This window comes from Oncorhynchus masou, chromosome 3 (genome assembly GCF_036934945.1).
Source record: "Oncorhynchus masou masou isolate Uvic2021 chromosome 3, UVic_Omas_1.1, whole genome shotgun sequence".
Taxonomy (NCBI): Eukaryota; Metazoa; Chordata; class Actinopteri; order Salmoniformes; family Salmonidae; genus Oncorhynchus; species Oncorhynchus masou.
In genome coordinates, this window is record NC_088214.1 from 32,592,321 (window position 1) to 32,613,138 (window position 20,818).

At 49.4% G+C, this 20,818-nt stretch overlaps 1 protein-coding gene across 1 annotated transcript in view; it reads left to right on the forward strand.

Annotated features, from left to right (window-relative positions):
- Window positions 1–20,818, forward strand: part of LOC135514833 (partitioning defective 3 homolog) — a 250,086-nt gene that overhangs the window by 57,423 nt on the left and 171,845 nt on the right.

Below are 20,818 nucleotides of genomic sequence, written 5' to 3' on the forward strand. Positions count from 1 at the left end.
GCCACTGGGCTGTATCATAATCACAGTGTCAGTGTCACCGCAACACACAACCACGAGGATTTGGTATTGAGCGGGGATATGGGAATACATGCAAGTTGAAACCTCTACCGGATGTAGGCTTGGCTTGTTACAGTAACACTGATTCAATTAAGGTCGGATGTTCCTCTTACACCATGGATGTTGCAATCCTGCTAGTAGTGTGATGAGTTGTTTGTCCTGTTGCTGGTATGAGTGTGTTCGTTTACAGTGTTAATGTTTTTATTCTGTTGAAATTGTAGACCGACATTCTTCTTTCAACGTGGGTCTTGCAACACCGTGTGTAGTGTCCTGTATGACCGTGTGTCCTGTATGACCGTGTGTAGTGTGTCCTGTATGACCGTGTGTAGTGTGTCCTGTATGACCGTGTGTAGTGTGTCCTGTATGACCGTGTGTAGTGTGTCCTGTATGACCGTGTGTAGTGTGTCCTGTATGACCGTGTGTAGTGTGTCCTGTATGACCGGGTGTAGGGTGTCCTGTATGACCGGGTGTAGGGTGTCCTGTATGACCGGGTGTAGGGTGTCCTGTATGACCGGGTGTAGTGTCCTGTATGACCGTGTGTAGTGTCCTGTATGACCGTGTGTAGTGTCCTGTATGACCGTGTGTAGTGTCCTGTATGACCGGGTGTAGTGTGTCCTGTATGACCGTGTGTCCTGTATGACCGTGTGTAGTGTCCTGTATGACCGTGTGTAGTGTCCTGTATGACCGTGTGTAGGGTGTCCTGTATGACCGTGTGTAGTGTCCTGTATGGCCGGGTGTAGGGTGTCCTGTATGACCGGGTGTAGGGTGTCCTGTATGACCGGGTGTAGTGTGTCCTGTATGACCGGGTGTAGGGTGTCCTGTATGACCGGGTGTAGGGTGTCCTGTATGACCGGGTGTAGTGTGTCCTGTATGACCGTGTGTAGTGTCCTGTATGACCGGGTGTAGTGTGTCCTGTATGACCGTGTGTAGTGTGTCCTGTATGACCGGGTGTAGTGTGTCCTGTATGACCGGGTGTAGTGTGTCCTGTATGACCGGGTGTAGTGTGTCCTGTATGACCGGGTGTAGTGTGTCCTGTATGACCGGGTGTAGTGTGTCCTGTATGACCGGGTGTAGTGTGTCCTGTATGACCGGGTGTAGTGTGTCCTGTATGACCGGGTGTAGTGTGTCCTGTATGACCGGGTGTAGTGTGTCCTGTATGACCGGGTGTAGTGTGTCCTGTATGACCGGGTGTAGTGTGTCCTGTATGACCGGGTGTAGTGTGTCCTGTATGACCGGGTGTAGTGTGTCCTGTATGACCGGGTGTAGTGTGTCCTGTATGACCGGGTGTAGTGTGTCCTGTATGACCGGGTGTAGTGTGTCCTGTATGACCGGGTGTAGTGTGTCCTGTATGACCGGGTGTAGTGTGTCCTGTATGACCGGGTGTAGTGTGTCCTGTATGACCGCGTGTAGTGTGTCCTGTATGACCGCGTGTAGTGTGTCCTGTATGACCGCGTGTAGTGTGTCCTGTATGACCGCGTGTAGTGTGTCCTGTATGACCGCGTGTAGTGTGTCCTGTATGACCGCGTGTAGTGTGTCCTGTATGACCGCGTGTAGTGTGTCCTGTATGACCGGGTGTAGTGTGTCCTGTATGACCGGGTGTAGTGTGTCCTGTATGACCGGGTGTAGTGTGTCCTGTATGACCGGGTGTAGTGTGTCCTGTATGACCGGGTGTAGTGTGTCCTGTATGACCGGGTGTAGGGTGTCCTGTATGACCGGGTGTAGGGTGTCCTGTATGACCGGGTGTAGTGTGTCCTGTATGACCGGGTGTAGTGTGTCCTGTATGACCGGGTGTAGTGTGTCCTGTATGACCGGGTGTAGGGTGTCCTGTATGACCGGGTGTAGTGTGTCCTGTATGACCGGGTGTAGTGTGTCCTGTATGACCGTGTGTAGTGTCCTGTATGACCGTGTGTAGTGTGTCCTGTATGACCGTGTGTAGTGTGTCCTGTATGACGGGGTGTAGTGTGTCCTGTATGACCGGGTGTGTAGTGTCCTGTATGACCGTGTGTAGTGTCCTGTATGACCGTGTGTAGTGTCCTGTATGACCGTGTGTAGTGTGTCCTGTATGACGGGGTGTAGTGTGCCCTGTATGACCGTGTGTCCTGTATGACCGTGTGTCCTGTATGACCGTGTGTCCTGTATGACCGTGTGTAGTGTGCTGTATGACCGTGTGTCCTGTATGACCGTGTGTAGTGTGTCCTGTATGACCGGGTATAGTGTGCCCTGTATGACCGTGTGTCCTGTATGACCGTGTGTCCTGTATGACCGTGTGTCCTGTATGACCGTGTGTCCTGTATGACCGTGTGTAGTGTGCTGTATGACCGTGTGTCCTGTATGACCGTGTGTCCTGTATGACCGTGTGTCCTGTATGACCGTGTGTAGTGTGCTGTATGACCGTGTGTCCTGTATGACCGTGTGTCCTGTATGACCGTGTGTCCTGTATGACCGGGTGTAGTGTGTCCTGTATGACCGGGTGTAGTGTGTCCTGTATGACCGGGTGTCCTGTATGACCGGGTGTCCTGTATGACCGTGTGTCCTGTATGACCGTGTGTCCTGTATGACCGTGTGTCCTGTATGACCGTGTGTCCTGTATGACCGCGTGTAGTGTGTCCTGTATGACCGCGTGTAGTGTGTCCTGTATGACCGCGTGTAGTGTGTCCTGTATGACCGCGTGTAGTGTGTCCTGTATGACCGGGTGTAGTGTGTCCTGTATGACCGGGTGTAGTGTGTCCTGTATGACCGCGTGTAGTGTGTCCTGTATGACCGCGTGTAGTGTGTCCTGTATGACCGCGTGTAGTGTGTCCTGTATGACCGCGTGTAGTGTGTCCTGTATGACCGCGTGTAGTGTGTCCTGTATGACCGCGTGTAGTGTGTCCTGTATGACCGCGTGTAGTGTGTCCTGTATGACCGGGTGTAGTGTGTCCTGTATGACCGGGTGTAGTGTGTCCTGTATGACCGGGTGTAGTGTGTCCTGTATGACCGGGTGTAGTGTGTCCTGTATGACCGGGTGTAGGGTGTCCTGTATGACCGGGTGTAGGGTGTCCTGTATGACCGGGTGTAGTGTGTCCTGTATGACCGGGTGTAGTGTGTCCTGTATGACCGGGTGTAGTGTGTCCTGTATGACCGGGTGTAGGGTGTCCTGTATGACCGGGTGTAGTGTGTCCTGTATGACCGTGTGTAGTGTCCTGTATGACCGTGTGTAGTGTGTCCTGTATGACCGTGTGTAGTGTGTCCTGTATGACGGGGTGTAGTGTGTCCTGTATGACGGGGTGTAGTGTGTCCTGTATGACCGGGTGTGTAGTGTCCTGTATGACCGTGTGTAGTGTCCTGTATGACCGTGTGTAGTGTCCTGTATGACCGTGTGTAGTGTGTCCTGTATGACGGGGTGTAGTGTGCCCTGTATGACCGTGTGTCCTGTATGACCGTGTGTAGTGTGCTGTATGACCGTGTGTCCTGTATGACCGTGTGTAGTGTGTCCTGTATGACCGGGTATAGTGTGCCCTGTATGACCGTGTGTCCTGTATGACCGTGTGTCCTGTATGACCGTGTGTCCTGTATGACCGTGTGTCCTGTATGACCGTGTGTAGTGTGCTGTATGACCGTGTGTCCTGTATGACCGTGTGTCCTGTATGACCGTGTGTCCTGTATGACCGTGTGTAGTGTGCTGTATGACCGTGTGTCCTGTATGACCGTGTGTCCTGTATGACCGTGTGTCCTGTATGACCGGGTGTCCTGTATGACCGGGTGTAGTGTGTCCTGTATGACCGGGTGTAGTGTGTCCTGTATGACCGGGTGTCCTGTATGACCGTGTGTCCTGTATGACCGTGTGTCCTGTATGACCGTGTGTCCTGTATGACCGTGTGTCCTGTATGACCGTGTGTCCTGTATGACCGGGTGTCCTGTATGACCGGGTGTAGTGTCCTGTATGACCGGGTGTAGTGTCCTGTATGACCGGGTGTAGTGTGTCCTGTATGACCGGGTGTAGTGTGTCCTGTATGACCGGGTGTAGTGTGTCCTGTATGACCGGGTGTAGTGTGTCCTGTATGACCGGGTGTAGTGTGTCCTGTATGACCGGGTGTAGTGTGTCCTGTATGACCGGGTGTAGTGTGTCCTGTATGACCGGGTGTAGTGTGTCCTGTATGACCGGGTGTAGTGTGTCCTGTATGACCGGGTGTAGTGTGTCCTGTATGACCGGGTGTAGTGTGTCCTGTATGACCGGGTGTAGTGTGTCCTGTATGACCGGGTGTAGGGTGTCCTGTATGACCGGGTGTAGGGTGTCCTGTATGACCGGGTGTAGTGTGTCCTGTATGACCGTGTGTAGTGTCCTGTATGACCGGGTGTAGTGTGTCCTGTATGACCGGGTGTAGTGTGTCCTGTATGACCGGGTGTAGTGTGTCCTGTATGACCGGGTGTAGTGTGTCCTGTATGACCGGGTGTAGTGTGTCCTGTATGACCGGGTGTAGTGTGTCCTGTATGACCGGGTGTAGTGTGTCCTGTATGACCGGGTGTAGTGTGTCCTGTATGACCGGGTGTAGTGTGTCCTGTATGACCGGGTGTAGTGTGTCCTGTGACCGGGTGTAGTGTGTCCTGTATGACCGGGTGTAGTGTGTCCTGTATGACCGGGTGTAGTGTGTCCTGTATGACCGGGTGTAGTGTGTCCTGTATGACCGCGTGTAGTGTGTCCTGTATGACCGCGTGTAGTGTGTCCTGTATGACGTGTAGTGTGTCCTGTATGACCGCGTGTAGTGTGTCCTGTATGACCGGGTGTAGTGTGTCCGGGTGTAGTGTGTCCTGTATGACCGGGTGTAGTGTGTCCTGTATGACCGGGTGTAGGGTGTCCTGTATGACCGGGTGTAGGGTGTCCTGTATGACCGGGTGTAGTGTGTCCTGTATGACCGGGTGTAGTGTGTCCTGTATGACCGGGTGTAGTGTGTACTGTATGACCGGGTGTAGGGTGTCCTGTATGACCGGGTGTAGTGTGTCCTGTATGACCGTGTGTAGTGTCCTGTATGACCGTGTGTAGTGTGTCCTGTATGACCGCGTGTAGTGTGTCCTGTATGACCGCGTGTAGTGTGTCCTGTATGACCGCGTGTAGTGTGTCCTGTATGACCGCGTGTAGTGTGTCCTGTATGACCGGGTGTAGTGTGTCCTGTATGACCGGGTGTAGTGTGTCCTGTATGACCGGGTGTAGGGTGTCCTGTATGACCGGGTGTAGGGTGTCCTGTATGACCGGGTGTAGTGTGTCCTGTATGACCGGGTGTAGTGTGTCCTGTATGACCGGGTGTAGTGTGTCCTGTATGACCGGGTGTAGGGTGTCCTGTATGACCGGGTGTAGTGTGTCCTGTATGACCGTGTGTAGTGTCCTGTATGACCGTGTGTAGTGTGTCCTGTATGACCGTGTGTAGTGTGTCCTGTATGACGGGGTGTAGTGTGTCCTGTATGACCGGGTGTGTAGTGTCCTGTATGACCGTGTGTAGTGTCCTGTATGACCGTGTGTAGTGTCCTGTATGACCGTGTGTAGTGTGTCCTGTATGACCGGGTGTAGGGTGTCCTGTATGACCGGGTGTAGGGTGTCCTGTATGACCGGGTGTAGTGTGTCCTGTATGACCGGGTGTAGTGTGTCCTGTATGACCGGGTGTAGTGTGTCCTGTATGACCGGGTGTAGGGTGTCCTGTATGACCGGGTGTAGTGTGTCCTGTATGACCGTGTGTAGTGTCCTGTATGACCGTGTGTAGTGTGTCCTGTATGACCGTGTGTAGTGTGTCCTGTATGACGGGGTGTAGTGTGTCCTGTATGACCGGGTGTGTAGTGTCCTGTATGACCGTGTGTAGTGTCCTGTATGACCGTGTGTAGTGTCCTGTATGACCGTGTGTAGTGTGTCCTGTATGACCGTGTGTAGTGTGTCCTGTATGACCGTGTGTAGTGTGTCCTGTATGACGGGGTGTAGTGTGCCCTGTATGACCGTGTGTCCTGTATGACCGTGTGTCCTGTATGACCGTGTGTCCTGTATGACCGTGTGTAGTGTGCTGTATGACCGTGTGTCCTGTATGACCGTGTGTAGTGTGTCCTGTATGACCGGGTATAGTGTGCCCTGTATGACCGTGTGTCCTGTATGACCGTGTGTCCTGTATGACCGTGTGTCCTGTATGACCGTGTGTCCTGTATGACCGTGTGTCCTGTATGACCGTGTGTCCTGTATGACCGTGTGTCCTGTATGACCGTGTGTCCTGTATGACCGTGTGTCCTGTATGACCGGGTGTCCTGTATGACCGGGTGTAGTGTGTCCTGTATGACCGGGTGTAGTGTGTCCTGTATGACCGTGTGTCCTGTATGACCGTGTGTCCTGTATGACCGTGTGTCCTGTATGACCGGGTGTAGTGTCCTGTATGACCGGGTGTAGTGTCCTGTATGACCGGGTGTAGTGTGTCCTGTATGACCGGGTGTAGTGTGTCCTGTATGACCGGGTGTAGTGTGTCCTGTATGACCGGGTGTAGTGTGTCCTGTATGACCGGGTGTAGTGTGTCCTGTATGACCGGGTGTAGTGTGTCCTGTATGACCGGGTGTAGTGTGTCCTGTATGACCGGGTGTAGTGTGTCCTGTATGACCGGGTGTAGGGTGTCCTGTATGACCGGGTGTAGGGTGTCCTGTATGACCGGGTGTAGGGTGTCCTGTATGACCGTGTGTAGTGTGTCCTGTATGACCGTGTGTAGTGTCCTGTATGACCGTGTGTAGTGTCCTGTATGACCGTGTGTAGTGTGTCCTGTATGACCGGGTATAGTGTGTCCTGTATGACCGTGTGTCCTGTATGACCGTGTGTCCTGTATGACCGTGTGTCCTGTATGACCGTGTGTAGTGTGCTGTATGACCGTGTGTCCTGTATGACCGTGTGTCCTGTATGACCGTGTGTCCTGTATGACCGTGTGTCCTGTATGACCGTGTGTAGTGTGCTGTATGACCGTGTGTCCTGTATGACCGTGTGTCCTGTATGACCGTGTGTCCTGTATGACCGTGTGTCCTGTATGACCGTGTGTCCTGTATGACCGGGTGTAGTGTGTCCTGTATGACCGGGTGTAGTGTGTCCTGTATGACCGTGTGTCCTGTATGACCGTGTGTCCTGTATGACCGTGTGTCCTGTATGACCGTGTGTCCTGTATGACCGTGTGTCCTGTATGACCGTGTGTCCTGTATGACCGGGTGTCCTGTATGACCGGGTGTAGTGTCCTGTATGACCGGGTGTAGTGTCCTGTATGACCGGGTGTAGTGTCATTTTATGTGACATGACAGCTTTATCACAGCGACCGTTCAAGGATGTTCTTTTTGACACAACATAGTATTGTTGGTCATCCATTAGTTGGTCATCCATTCATTCGGTTGGAGACCTCCAATGAACGGCTCATTGTTATTAATTCCAGCTGCTGTCTAGCTGTTTTTGACCTATGGCTCCTGGTCAACAGTAGTGCAATATATAGGGTATAGGGTGCCTTTAGTGAAGCACCCTCTGGCTCATGCCCCAGAGTTCCTCTGTGAATGCAGGTCTTACTCCTCACACAACCTTACTGATTGAGTTGACAGTATAATGCTGTGATTCTGACCAGAGTTCACTGCCTGGTCTGGGGGCTGTCTAGGCTTTGTGTGTTGGGAGTTGCCAGCGTACTCACAAAACCATATCACAACTTGGTACCGATATGCATTAAAACTCTTGGTATTGTCATGATTCTATATGCGCTTTTTTCACTTTTTTAATTTAACCTTAAATTAACTAGGCAAGTCAATTAAGAACACATTCTTACTTACAACGACAGCCTAGGAACAGTGGGTCAAGTGCCTTGTTCAGGGGCAGAACGACAGATTTTTACCTTGTCAGCTCGGTGATCCGATCTCGCAACCGTTCGGTTTCTGGCCCAACCACTAGGCTCCCTGCCTCTAACCACTAGGCTCCCTGCCTCTAACCACTAGGCTCCCTGCCTCTAACCACTAGGCTCCCTGCCTCTAACCACTAGGCTCCCTGCCTCTAACCACTAGGCTCCCTGCCTCTAACCACTAGGCTCCCTGCCGCCCCAATGGGTTGCTGTATGTCTGCTGCAGAGAGACAGGAGAGAGACATGATAACAACCCGTTTGGATCAGTCATGGAAATAGAAAGTGGCGGGAACATTTTGGCTCACTAATTAAAAAGACGATGGAGAACAAGCTGTAGGCTGAGAAACACCGGAGTTTGGCGCAGGTACCGCCGACTAACGCTACCGAGCAAATAAACAAAGAAACAACATCCAAGTCTTTTGAACTGTGGGTGTGTTTGAGAACAGCAATTTGTGGAGGAGAGAAGTGTTGTGTTTTAACCTCTATTGGGGACAGTGACATGCGGGTGACTCCCTTACCCTCTCCTCCCTCTCTCCCGCTCGCTGTCACTGTGTGATGTAACGTAAACTGTGGCAGGAAATAAACTGTCTCGAGCGTTTGTGTTGCCTCGCTGGTGTCGATTAGGTTATGGCCGGATTACAGGATCGGATTCTGGTCAAGGGGGATGGATGGGTGGCGACTGGGAGGCAGGGACAGCTGTTTTTCCCTGCTCTCATGTTGACCCTACTGAATTAATCAGAAGAGGAAGGGAGTGGAGGAGGGGGGGCGCGGTTTTGATTAGTCATGGGTGAATTAAGTAAACATAGTAGCTGACCTGGGAGCTGCTTTCTCTCGACGAGGAAGGGGTTAGACGTTTATGCGTCAGTGCGTGGTCAGTGAACGCGATGCGTACCCGGCTGTCTGTTTACCATTTGAAGTGTTACTTAAATGTGGACTCGTCGCAATGATGTTTCCACGAGACGCGAGATTTCCGCTCTCGCACGGTCACACACAGCATCTGCACATGCGTGCAAGTTAGCTTCACGCTGTTACAGCGTGGAAGCATCATGACCTTAACAGGGGAGACGTTTGGCCTGGCGCTTCAGCGCTCGTAGCTGTTGCGGAAATTGACCCACTATGCTGTTTACTTTGGGTCTACCTCTAATTGAGACTCAAGGCTACAGCCAAAGGAATAGAATGAGTTGACCCGAATGAGTTGACTTGAATGGGGATGCCCGTTCTACTCATTCCAGTTCTGTGGTTACGGCATTTATCTGACCTCAAGTTATTTCTGTAGCTGTACGTTGCTGTACTAGGCCGCAAGGCCTAAAACCACTTTGCATGACTCGTACTCTCCTGGCAACTCTCACCGCATCTCTGACATGTGTTAGATGCTTTTTAAAGACTGTGGGGAATGAGTGGTTGGCCCGATGAGCAATGTGTGTCATTGTTGCTGCAAGGAATGGTGGCAGACAGCTCAGGGATTCACCGAGTGTTGTTCCATATGCTGTGCGTCTTTCCTTCCCTCTGTTCCCTGCCCTGTCCTCTGGCCCACAGTCCAGCCTTGAGCCTTGATGGCATTCCTGTCTTTAAAGGGATACGTCTGGATTTGATCTACTTCCCCAGAGTTGGATGGAACTCATGGATACATTTCTATGTCTCTGGATCCAGTATGAAGGATGAGGTACTTTCGCGTACCAATGACTGGAAGTCTATGGTAAATCTACGAGCAGTCACCTTCGACTTCCTGTTACCATAGACTTCCAGTCATTGCACTTATGCTCGTTAGCAATTGCGCTATCGCTAGTTAGCAACTTTCTTCAAACTGCACGCAAGGACATAAAAATGGCATCCACAAGTTAATCTGACTCCCGGGAAGTAGATAAAGGGCTTCATTACCAAAATCCTGAAGTATCCCTTTAACGGTCAGCCAATGCCCTCTTTACCCTGCCTAGTATTTTCCCAGAGAGCTGGAAGATAGTTGGCCGTTCACACACACACACATCTACACACACACACTCCACCATATCCAAGGTGTCAGGTGACTGGCATGTCCCTGCACACTCCTGGGGTCGTGACCTCTACAGGGCCATGCTGTGTTAACCCCAAATTCTCCATGTGTCTGGGCGGAGCGCACACACACACAGCGGACTCCGTGTGTCTGGGCAGACAGCTGCACAGACCACTACCACTCAATCATTTCCCTGGACACACACACAGAGCAAACTATGTGATATATTTTAAGATAGTGGCGCTAAGGATGGTGCCCGTCGTTCCAATTCCTACCTGCTGCTCCTGGCCGAGACGACCGAAGGCAACGCTGGCGATGAAGAAGGAAAAGGGGTCTCCAAGCTAGGCTGAAAAGACAGGCTACATGGTCTCCTTCCTAGTATCCTGATGGCGAATGCCCAGTATCTGGATAATAAACTTTGAACTCGGAGCGAGGCATCGAGCGAGGCTTCAGGGAGCGAGGCTTCAGGGAATGCTGTGTCTTTGTTTTTACAGAGCCATGGATTACTGACAATTCATTCAACTCTGCTATTCAACCAGACTGCTTTTACGTTTTCCATATGGTTCGAACGGCTGCTTCTTGTAAGCTTGGGGGGGGGGGGGTGTATGCTTCCTCATCAACAATTCTTGTTGTACTGAAGTTCAGAACCGCTTGAGTTCCTGCTCACCCGATCGTGTGTGTTATTAGCACAGCTGTGTACATACTGCCACAAGCACACATCAAGGCAGCAAACTGTACAAAAACATTAGCCCGCTAGCATCCTCTCACCGGAAGCAGGCTTTATTGTCGCGGGAGATTTTAACCAAGTAAATTTAAACAAATTGTTCCAAAGTATCACCATGTATTCTGCCCCACGAGAGGAAACGTGTTGGACCATGTGTGCACAAACATCTGTGACGTTTACAAATCCTCTATGTTCCTACTCCCTGCCGACAAGCAGCAACTCCAGGGAGCCACCAACACAGAGAATAGTGAGGCGTTGGACAGAGGAGGCAGACTCAATGCTGCAGGATTGTTTTGACAATGCTGATTTAGAATATTCTTCCACCCAGGACTCATCCATCAACATTGAGGAATATGCTTCATTAGGAAATTGGTTGTTGGTGTTGAACCCACAATAACAATCCGGGCAGACCTCAGGCAAAAGCCCTGGATGAACAGAAAAATACATAACAATCTGAGTGCCCATAGTGCAGCATTAAATATCAATCGATCGAACCCAGGTGACACGTACAAACTCTGGTACAAGAATCAATGTTCGACAACTGACTCACGATGCATGTGGCAAGGACTACAGGCTATCATGGACTACAAAGGCAAATCCAGATGTGTGGTGCCCACCGAAGCCTCCGGCCCCAATGAGCTTAACACATTCTATGCTCGCTTCGAGGCGGACAACACCGAGGCATCCAGGAATGCTCTGGATGACCAGGTGCTTTCGTTCTTCAAGGCCAACTTGAGGAAAACTCTCAAAAGAGTGAATACTCACAAAGCCGCCGCCCCAGATGGCATCCCAGGCAACGACCTCCGTGTGCGCTGGCCGGTGTCTTCCGGGACATCTTCAACCTGTCCCCTGTCCCAGGCTGTTGTCCCCACTTGCGTCAAGGACACCGCCATCATCTCAGTGCCCAAGAACCAAGGTGACATTCCCAAATGACTATCGCTGAACTCACCCTGGTCATCATGAAGTGCTCCGAGAGGCTGGTCATGGCCCACATCAAGGCCAGCATGCCAGGTACACTGGACCCACTCCAATGAACCTACCGCACCAACAGATCCACAGAAGATGCCATTCACACGGCCCTAACACATCTGGATAAGATGAACACCTATGCGAAAATGCTGTTCATTGACTACAGTTTAGCATTCAACATTATTGTTACCTCCAAGCTCGTCACCAAGCTCAGAGCCCTGGGTCTGGATGATGCAACTGGATCCTGGACTTCCTGACGGGCAGACCACAAGCTGTGAGGATTGTCAACAACTGCTCTGCCACAGTGACTCTTAACACAGGGGCCCCCCAGGTGTGTGTCCTCAGCCCTTTGCTGTATTTACTCCCTGTTCACCCACGACCGCGTGGCTTTTCAACTCCCATCATCAAGTTTGCTGATGACACCACAATTGTATGTCTGATAACCAACAACAATGAGTTCGCCGATAGGGAGGAGGTAAGTGAACTGGCATTGTGGTACCAGGACAAAAACCTCTCACTCAATGTCGGCAAAACAAAGGAGTTGATTTGTTGACTTCAGGAAGTCATTGGAACTGCAGTAGAGAGAGTCCGCAGTTTCAAGTTCCTCGGCGTCCACATCACTGAGCACTTGACATGAACCAACAACACCACCAGTCTTGTCAAGACGCCGCAACAGCGTCTCTACTTCCTAAGGCGGCTGAAGAAATTTGGGATGCCACCCCAGGTCCTCTCCAAATACTACCACTGCACCGTTGAGAGCATCCTGACCGGTTGCATCACGGCCTGGTACGGGAATTCCTCTGTCCACGTCTGCAAGGCCCTTCAACGGGTGGTGAAGACGGCCCAATACATCACTGGGGCCGTGTTCCCACCCATCCAGGACATCTACTTGAAACACTGCATGAAGAAGTCCTGCGGCATTATCAAGGACCCCGCACACCCCAGCCAATAGGTGTTCAGTCGCTTAACGTTGGGCAGATGGTAATGGAGCCTGAGGTCGGATACCAACAGGCTCAGAGTCCGTTTCTATCTACAAGTCATCAGACTGCTGAACACTCGAACTGGACTGACCACCTGCACTGACTGTCGGTACCTTAGCACTCACGCGCGCCTGCACACACACTCATGCCACACACACACACACACACACACACACACACACACACACACACACACACACATCACAATTGCTGCTACCAGACTCTTATTTACTATTACTAATACTGCAAAATTTAAACACCCCCCCCCCCCCCCAATCCCTCCTTCCCTGATACGTGGAACTATTTGACTATAAATTGTGCCTTCCTATATTGCACATATGCAACAAAAAAAAAATCTATTCTATTGAGCCATTTACTTAATGTTCGTATCTTTTATTGTTGAGAAGGAACCTGCATGTAAGATTTTCTTTGGACAGTGCCATACAATGTGTGTCCTGTGCATACGAGTCCTCGGCTGATAAAACAGACCCCCCCCCCCCACACACACACACACACCTGTCCATCAGTCAGTGCTTGACATGAGAGACCCAGGGTGGATGGACCAGTGGGCTTGACCTGATATTGAATACTTTATGACCTGTGCTTGATTAAGCTTGCCTGGCTTAAAGGACCATTTATCATACTCCCAAAACTGTGAACCCTGCCCATATGGCTCTTTATGCAAGCTACAGCAAAGATGTCAAATGGTGTTTGAACCCCGATCTGAAATAGACATGTCTGTCTGCAGTATGTAGAGGGACCAATATACATGTCTGTCTGCAGTGTGTAGACCAACAAACACCAACAGACAGGAGGGCCAGGAGGTTAAATAAACCCAGGGGAGACTTGAAAGGCCCTGCTTGTCCCAACACGTCATAAAATACTCTATCTCAAATGGCAGGGCCTATAGGGATATGGGTAACAGGGAGCTATTTGGGATGGACCCCAGTCAAACCACTGTCAAGTGCCTCAGTGTGCCTATGACTGGAAAACCCTGTCTGAATGTGACATCGGAATGGCCGATTTAATTAGGGCCGATTTCAAGTTTTCATAACAATCGGAAATCAGTATTTTGGGTGCCAATTTGCCTATTTTTTTAATATTATTTTTTATATATATATATATTTATATTTTTTTCATTAAAATGTTATTTTTTTTATATACCTTTTATTCAAATAGGCAAGTCGGTTAAGAACACATTCTTATTTTCAATGACGGCCTTGTTCAGGGGCGGAACGACAGATTTTTACCTTGTCAGCTCAGGGGAACCAATCTTGCAACCTTACAGTTAACTAGTCAAACGCTATAACGACCTGCCTCTCTCTCGTTGCACTCCACAAGGAGACTGACTGCTTGTTACGCGAATGCAGTAAGCCAAGGTAAGTTGCATTAAACTTATATTACTAGATATTATCTAGCGTGTCCTGCGTTGCATATAATCTGACTGAGCATACAAGCATTTTTTTTAAATTTTTTATTATTTTTTTATTTTTATTTTACCTTTATTTTACTAGGCAAGTCAGTTAAGAACAAATTCTTATTTTCAATGACGGCCTAGGAACAGTGGGTTAACTGCCTGTTCAGTGGCAGAACGACAGATTTGTACCTTGTCAGCTCAGGGATTCGAACTTGCAACCTTTCGGTTACTAGTCCAACACTCTAACCACTAGGCTACCCTGCCGCCCCAGCATACAAGCATACAAGTATCTAAGTATCTGACTGAGCGGTGGTAGGCAGAAGCAGGCGCGTAAACATTCATTCAAAAAGCGCTTTCGTGCGTTTTGCCAGCAGCTCTTCGTTGTGCGTCAAGCATTGCACTGTTTATGACTTCAAGCCTATCAACTCCTGAGATGAGGCTGGTGTAACCGAAGTGAAATGGCTGGCTAGTTAGCCCACGCTATATCCACGAAAACACAAATGTGGGGATACTATATTTGGCCCGCTTGTTTGTCTGACGAGTGCATTGATTTTCGGGACACAGACATTTTAAGAATGTTGACCCCGGCTATAATACACACTGATATTTATTACAGTTATGCAGAAAGAAAAACGATGGGATTGTGGGGTTTTTACATTGTTCAAACTGGACACAAAACTTGACTTAGACCATGCCTGGGCTGCTTTTATCACTTGATTTGAAACCATAGCGAGAACACAAATGCCCCAGACACAAATCAACAGGTCATGCACCACGCTGTCTGCTTAGAGTATGTATGTGAAACACACACACACAGGGAATATCATTTATCTGTCTCGGTCTCCATCCTCAAAGACGCCCTTCAGAGCTGCCAACGGATGACCTCGTTTATTCCACGCTACTCCTCCTGGGCCCCGCCCCTAACAGGAACAACAACATGTCCTCTATACGAGCCTGTACGGACACCATCAAGATGTGCTTTGTAGAAAGGTCTATAGGAGACGCTTAAACACACAAACTGCAATGCTGTTGCCGTTGGTGGTGCTGGGAGTTACTGGCCCAAAATGTACACTCATTCGCACTTTTTTTTACCAACTTTTTTTTTCAACACCTGGTAGAAAGGTCTAGAGACTCTGTTAGGTCTCTGTAGTGGTACCCAGGGGAGTGTCTCGGCTCGTCAGACAGACTATTTATTTGCGGTGGGTCTCAGCTGTGGAGGCTAAGTCAATTACATGAATCATACCGTGTGTATGTTGCTGGGTGCAAAGGACAAGTGTCCATTTTAAACATTGGACCAGTTCACCACTTGAAGAGGGGTTTAAAGTCTGAACGGAGGCGGAACGTTCGATGTGAATTGTTTTCCATTGCGTCTAATGTGTTTTAGATTGGAACGTCGTGTAAGCAAGCTGGCCCTGTGTATTCGTCATTTGGGCACGTTGCTCATTTAAGACCCCCGTGAACAACATTTGTCAAGAAAATCACTGACTGATTTTATAGAACTATGTACAGAAAAGGGTAACAAATGCTAAGCGAGAGTTTCCTTCAGTTAAAACGGAATATTCCTTGTGTGTTTTACAAGCCAGATGTTGTACTTCCCAAGCAGTGGGTGTGGTCAGTGTGTTAATGAAAGCCAGCCTTTCAAACACACACACACACACACACACACACACACACACACACACACACACACACCCAGTGACTCTAGGTGTCTCACTAGTGCCTTGGTGACAGTATTCCTTGTTGGCCTTGGTTTCCATGGAGCCGGTATGAATCTCAGAAAGTAGAGCTTTGTAACGGTGGTGTGTCGGGAACAGTTCAGTCTGTCGCACCTACATTCAACCCCCCCCCTCCATTTAGAGGAACACTCACCACGTTAACCCGAGTCATGGTTATTCATGCAGTCAGGGGGAAGGTGAGCAGGACTGCAACGAGCGAGAGAATGAGACAATGTGCGCTGAGCCGAGCCTTTGATCTGCTCTGTGGTGATGAGGCTTTTGGCTGGCTCTCCTGCTCTGTCATGGGTCTGTGGCCAGAGCACTGTTGATGATAATGTAACAAGTCTTTTTAGGGGCAAAACTCTCCGAGTGAGGATCTGTACACGGAGGCCAAGATCAGTCAGAGATCGTTTCAGACACAAGCTCTTCGCTCCTTCTTGAAGTCATTTTTTTTTTTTTGCGCCGCTCAAGTAGGCTATGCCTCATTTGTCATCCGGGTCATTCAGTGTGGAAATAGACTTGCGATATTTAAGCAGTTTGTGATTTTCCAGAAATGTAGTACCAAGCAATATCACATAAAGGAAAGAATTCTGTCTTCTATTTTGCGTTTAGCGTAATAACGGTTTCTTCGCGGCCGTTGTGTGGAGGTTATCGCGCTGTATCCCCTCACAGACACATGGTTGGTTTACGACTGCTGTTTTAAAACTACAGGACAAATCTGATTTATTTGCCCCGTTTGCCCTTCCAGTGGTCCCCCGGATCTGCTGCTTTATCTTGTCACCATGAACATAAGGGCCTATCAGGGTTGTGTTGGTGGTTATCTTACAGAGGTGTGAGATCAGTGAGGTGGAGACAAAGAGAATGTATGAGAGGTCAATAGGCGTCTGGAAATGCACATCCCAAATGGCACCCTATTCCCTATATAGTGCACTACTTTTGACCAGATTCGAATGGGCCCTGGTGAAAAATAATGCACTGTAAAGGGAATAGGGTGCCCACAGATCGAAGGGTATGTCAATCATATTGAATTTAAACCTCCCTTCTCTCCCTCTTTCACGCCCTCCTTCCCTCCCTCGAGCTCTGAGTATTTGTTGCGCACTGAGGATATTTTTGTAAAGGCCTTTTCTCCTGTATTTCCTGAAAATGAAGACTGATTTCATACCAAACTCGGACAGTCGCAATAAAACAGACCTTTTTGTGTGCGTTTGTCAAGTCGATGAAGTCGTAGAAGTTGTGCAGGGTTAAAGTGCGGGGTTAAAGTACAGGGTGAAAGTACAGAGGAACACCGCTGCCCTCCTGTGGTGTACACCTGTAAGTGCAACATGTCCTTACTTTCTCCCCTCTGTTGTTACATCTCATTCTCAACTATGGTTGAATGCGCAACTCCCAATCTGGCCGACTGTAATGCCTTTTATCTTTTGAGTGACTTATTTGTTGCCTTTTGAAATTGCGTATTGATGACTTGTCCTTTCTTATTGAAGCTAGGTGTAACTACATTATTTTCCCCTCAGCTCGAAGTCGGTGAAAGAACAACGGCCTGTTTCGTCACCACAACGCGCCTCTTCATAATGATGTGTCTCGGAGCATGCAGGCGCCGTCAAGTGATTCTCAGATGATTCATATCAGCTGATATTCCAACCTTTTTTTATTTTATTGAAAGTGTCTGTGTTAGTGAAACATTTAAAAGGCGTGGTTTTTAAGAGCAGCTGTTGTTGACCTACATGTTTTTAGGAGCACCACGACCACAACTACCTAGCAACCGCTATAGAAACCCAAACCTGATACAGCTGTGTGGTCTTATCTGATGTGGCTCCCTTGCATACAGTTTGAACTCTGGGCTATTTTGTTGTTGCACTTTCTCTAGCCTCACCCTGAGCCCCAACTGAAGCAGAACATGATTAGTGTGGCCCAGCGGTATATAAGGCACTGCGTCTCAGTGCTTGAGGCGTCACTACAGACACCCTGGTTTGAATCCAGGCTGTATCACGACCGGCCGTGATTGGGAGTCCCGTAGGGCGGAGCACAATTGTCCCAGCGTCATCCGGATTTGGCCGGTGTAGGCCGTCATTGTAAATAAGAATTTGTTCTTAACTGACTTGCCTTTTTAAATAAAGGTTGTAAAAAATGTCATCTGACAACAGGATACACATGTACTGTGTGGTTGATACTGGGTAGAGAGACAATCTGTCTGATGTAGCCAAGTGTAGGGGCCCATATTCATGAAGCATTTCAGAATAGAAGTGCCTCTCTGAGATCAGTTTTTGTTTCTTTGGGACCATAATGGATAGAATCATATGGATGGGGGTGTGATCCGAGGTCAGCCCTGAATGCTGCCACAGTTTGGTGTCCTCTGTCCTCTCTCTGTCGGGGAACGTTCTACCTTTGACCAGCAGAGGTCTCTCTTGGTACATAGTCTTTGAGACTGTCCTGCTCTGCCGTTGCTGCACTCATTCAGTCAGTAGTGGCAGACTGTGTGTCTTTCATCGGGCAGTTTGTCTTCTATGTAACAGCTCATCTCAACATCTCGCCGAGTCAAACAGGAAACCACTAGCCTGGTTTTATGACACCGCAAACACTGGACTTTCCATGTTAATCCCAGGAGGCTGCTTCTGCTCCCATGCCCAGAGAGCCAGGAGAACACACGCACGCGCGCGGGCACACACACACACACACACAGAACACACACACACGGAACACACACACACACTCTCCCTCGCTCACACACACACACACACACACACACACACACACACACACACACACACACACACACACACACACACACACACACACACACACACACACACACACACACAGCGTGGTGTCCAGCCACCAGGGTTTGCCACAGTGAGTCACCAATGCCAGCCAGCTGTGGTTCGTCTGTGGGAAGGAGTAGCCTCTTGGTCCAGGGAGGATTCAGGAAGTGGTTGCTAGGCCAACGCGGCACACAATCACAGACACCGTGGCGGCGCGTTCTGTTTACACAGCCACACACTGAGACGTCCTTACTGGGTGTTCTCTTCGGGCGACCACTGGCTCGAGGGGACGTACTGTAGTTCGCCCTGAGTTGCCTGCAGCCACTATCACATCTTCTAGGAACTTTATCTCTAAAGAGAGAGGACCTGATGACAGAAAGCACTTGTCTTTATAGTGTCGTATTAAATCATGCAGCCGCTCAATCGACCCCCACCAGCATTTGGTCGCTTCTCTGAGGAAATGAATCCCACAATGTGGGAGTGTTTGTGTGCTGCTTGGTTGCCAAAGCCTTCCTTGAATAGACATAGGTTTTGTCCATTGTTGATGCTGGGCATTTTTCCCACAGTTAATACTCTTCTCTTCCAGAAGGAGGCACTGTGGTGTTAGCATTGAGACAGTCGGCTACTCTCTCTCCTTCTGTCATTTGGGAGGAGAGCACAGGCGCTGCTCTAAACCCCCGTAGACTTACATGATCTGTGCAGGACAATAGAATACAGGTAGGCAAGCTATTGCTATGCTGTTCGTGCCTGTCAATGTTTTATTGCCCTGCGTTTGGGTGGATGTTAGTCAACTCACAATCTCGCTACATGTCATCTCAACAGTAGCACTGTTGTGGTCTTGGGCCTGTACACCCCCCCCCCACGATTAAAACTTCCTGCTTTTCCCCCCGTTGCAGTGGCTGCACCTTGGAATAAACAGGAAGTAACAGAGCAGGAAGTGGACTTATTCTGGCCAACAGGATGTGGTCATGTGACGGAGGAGGCGGCAGAGTCGGTCAGAAGTGCCGACTCTTTTCCAGAAGCAGTTCCTTCCCCTCTGGCTTTAATGACTGACGTCTTTAGAATGGCTCAGAATGGCGTTTCGGCTCCGGAAACCTGGTGGTCCAGCTAGGATGAGTTTAGTGTGCGCCAGGACAGGATATAGCCCTGTCAGGTAAAGACCTCCTCGGTACGTACGGTTTACAGTGGCACAAACACATCTGCGCGTTGCACATCAAATAAGAAGAATAAAGGACATAACAGACCAGTGAACAGTTAAATGCAGTGGGCGACTGTCCTATCGTTGCGGTGTGTCTTGTCCTTAATTAAGACTGAACATGTAGTCCGTCGGAGCCTGTCAGGGTGGTGAATACAGTACCTGGATCCCAGTGTCATTTAGAAATAGCAACCGTTTTTGTGAGAGATGAAGCCTAATGTCAGAGTTGGAGAGGAGAGGCACTCCAGACAATGCTGTACTGGTGGCCCTGTCGCTCATCTCATCTCTCAGGCTCCATCGATACACCAGCTCCTCCAGCCAGAGAGGAACGACCTTCGGCTGACCCACTCACACCAAGGAAATCTCATTTAGCCTACACACCGCCTGAGGAGGAACAGGGGAGGAGAGAGGGCACTATGAACTAACCCAATACTGTACTTCCTCCTCAACCTTCAGCCACCAACTGCCGGGGCCCCTTCGTCTCCGTTAGGGTTTAAACAGGGAAGCCCCACCAATGTCCTCTGCTGTTGTGATGTTAGCCAGTAGCTTCGGTAACCTTATTAGCTGCTCACAGTTCACCATCACCTTTAATGAAATGTTAATCCCATACAAACAGGGTGGTAAAGCATGCACATTATGTTTGGGTTGGGCACTATCCAGATATTCATGCTTTCAAACCGTTCCTGTACCATACCTGGTGTGTATGGTATTACCGGCAGTGCACACGAGGAGCGCTGTTTTTGTCCAAATGAAAATATAAATAAAATAAAATAAACATTTTGGACTCTCAAATAATTTAGGCAGCAGGGATCTTGATCCAGGAAGGGTATTGATTGCTTCTGTTGTAATCAGGAAGCTTGATCCTGCAAGCTAGCCACAGGAGCAAGTTGGCAAAGCAAATGCATAGCTGGAGCCCTGAGCTGGAGATTCATTTATTTGGCACATCATAGACACAGTGCCTTCAGAAACTATTCACAACCCTTGACTTTTTCCTAAATTGCAGCCTGAATTTAAAACGAATTACATTTGAGATTGTGTCACTGATCCACACACAATGTCCCGTAATGTCAAAGTGGAGTTGTGTTTTTAGACATTTTTACAAATTAAATAGAAATGAAAAGGTTAAACGTCTTGAGTCAATAATAAGTGTGGAACTCTT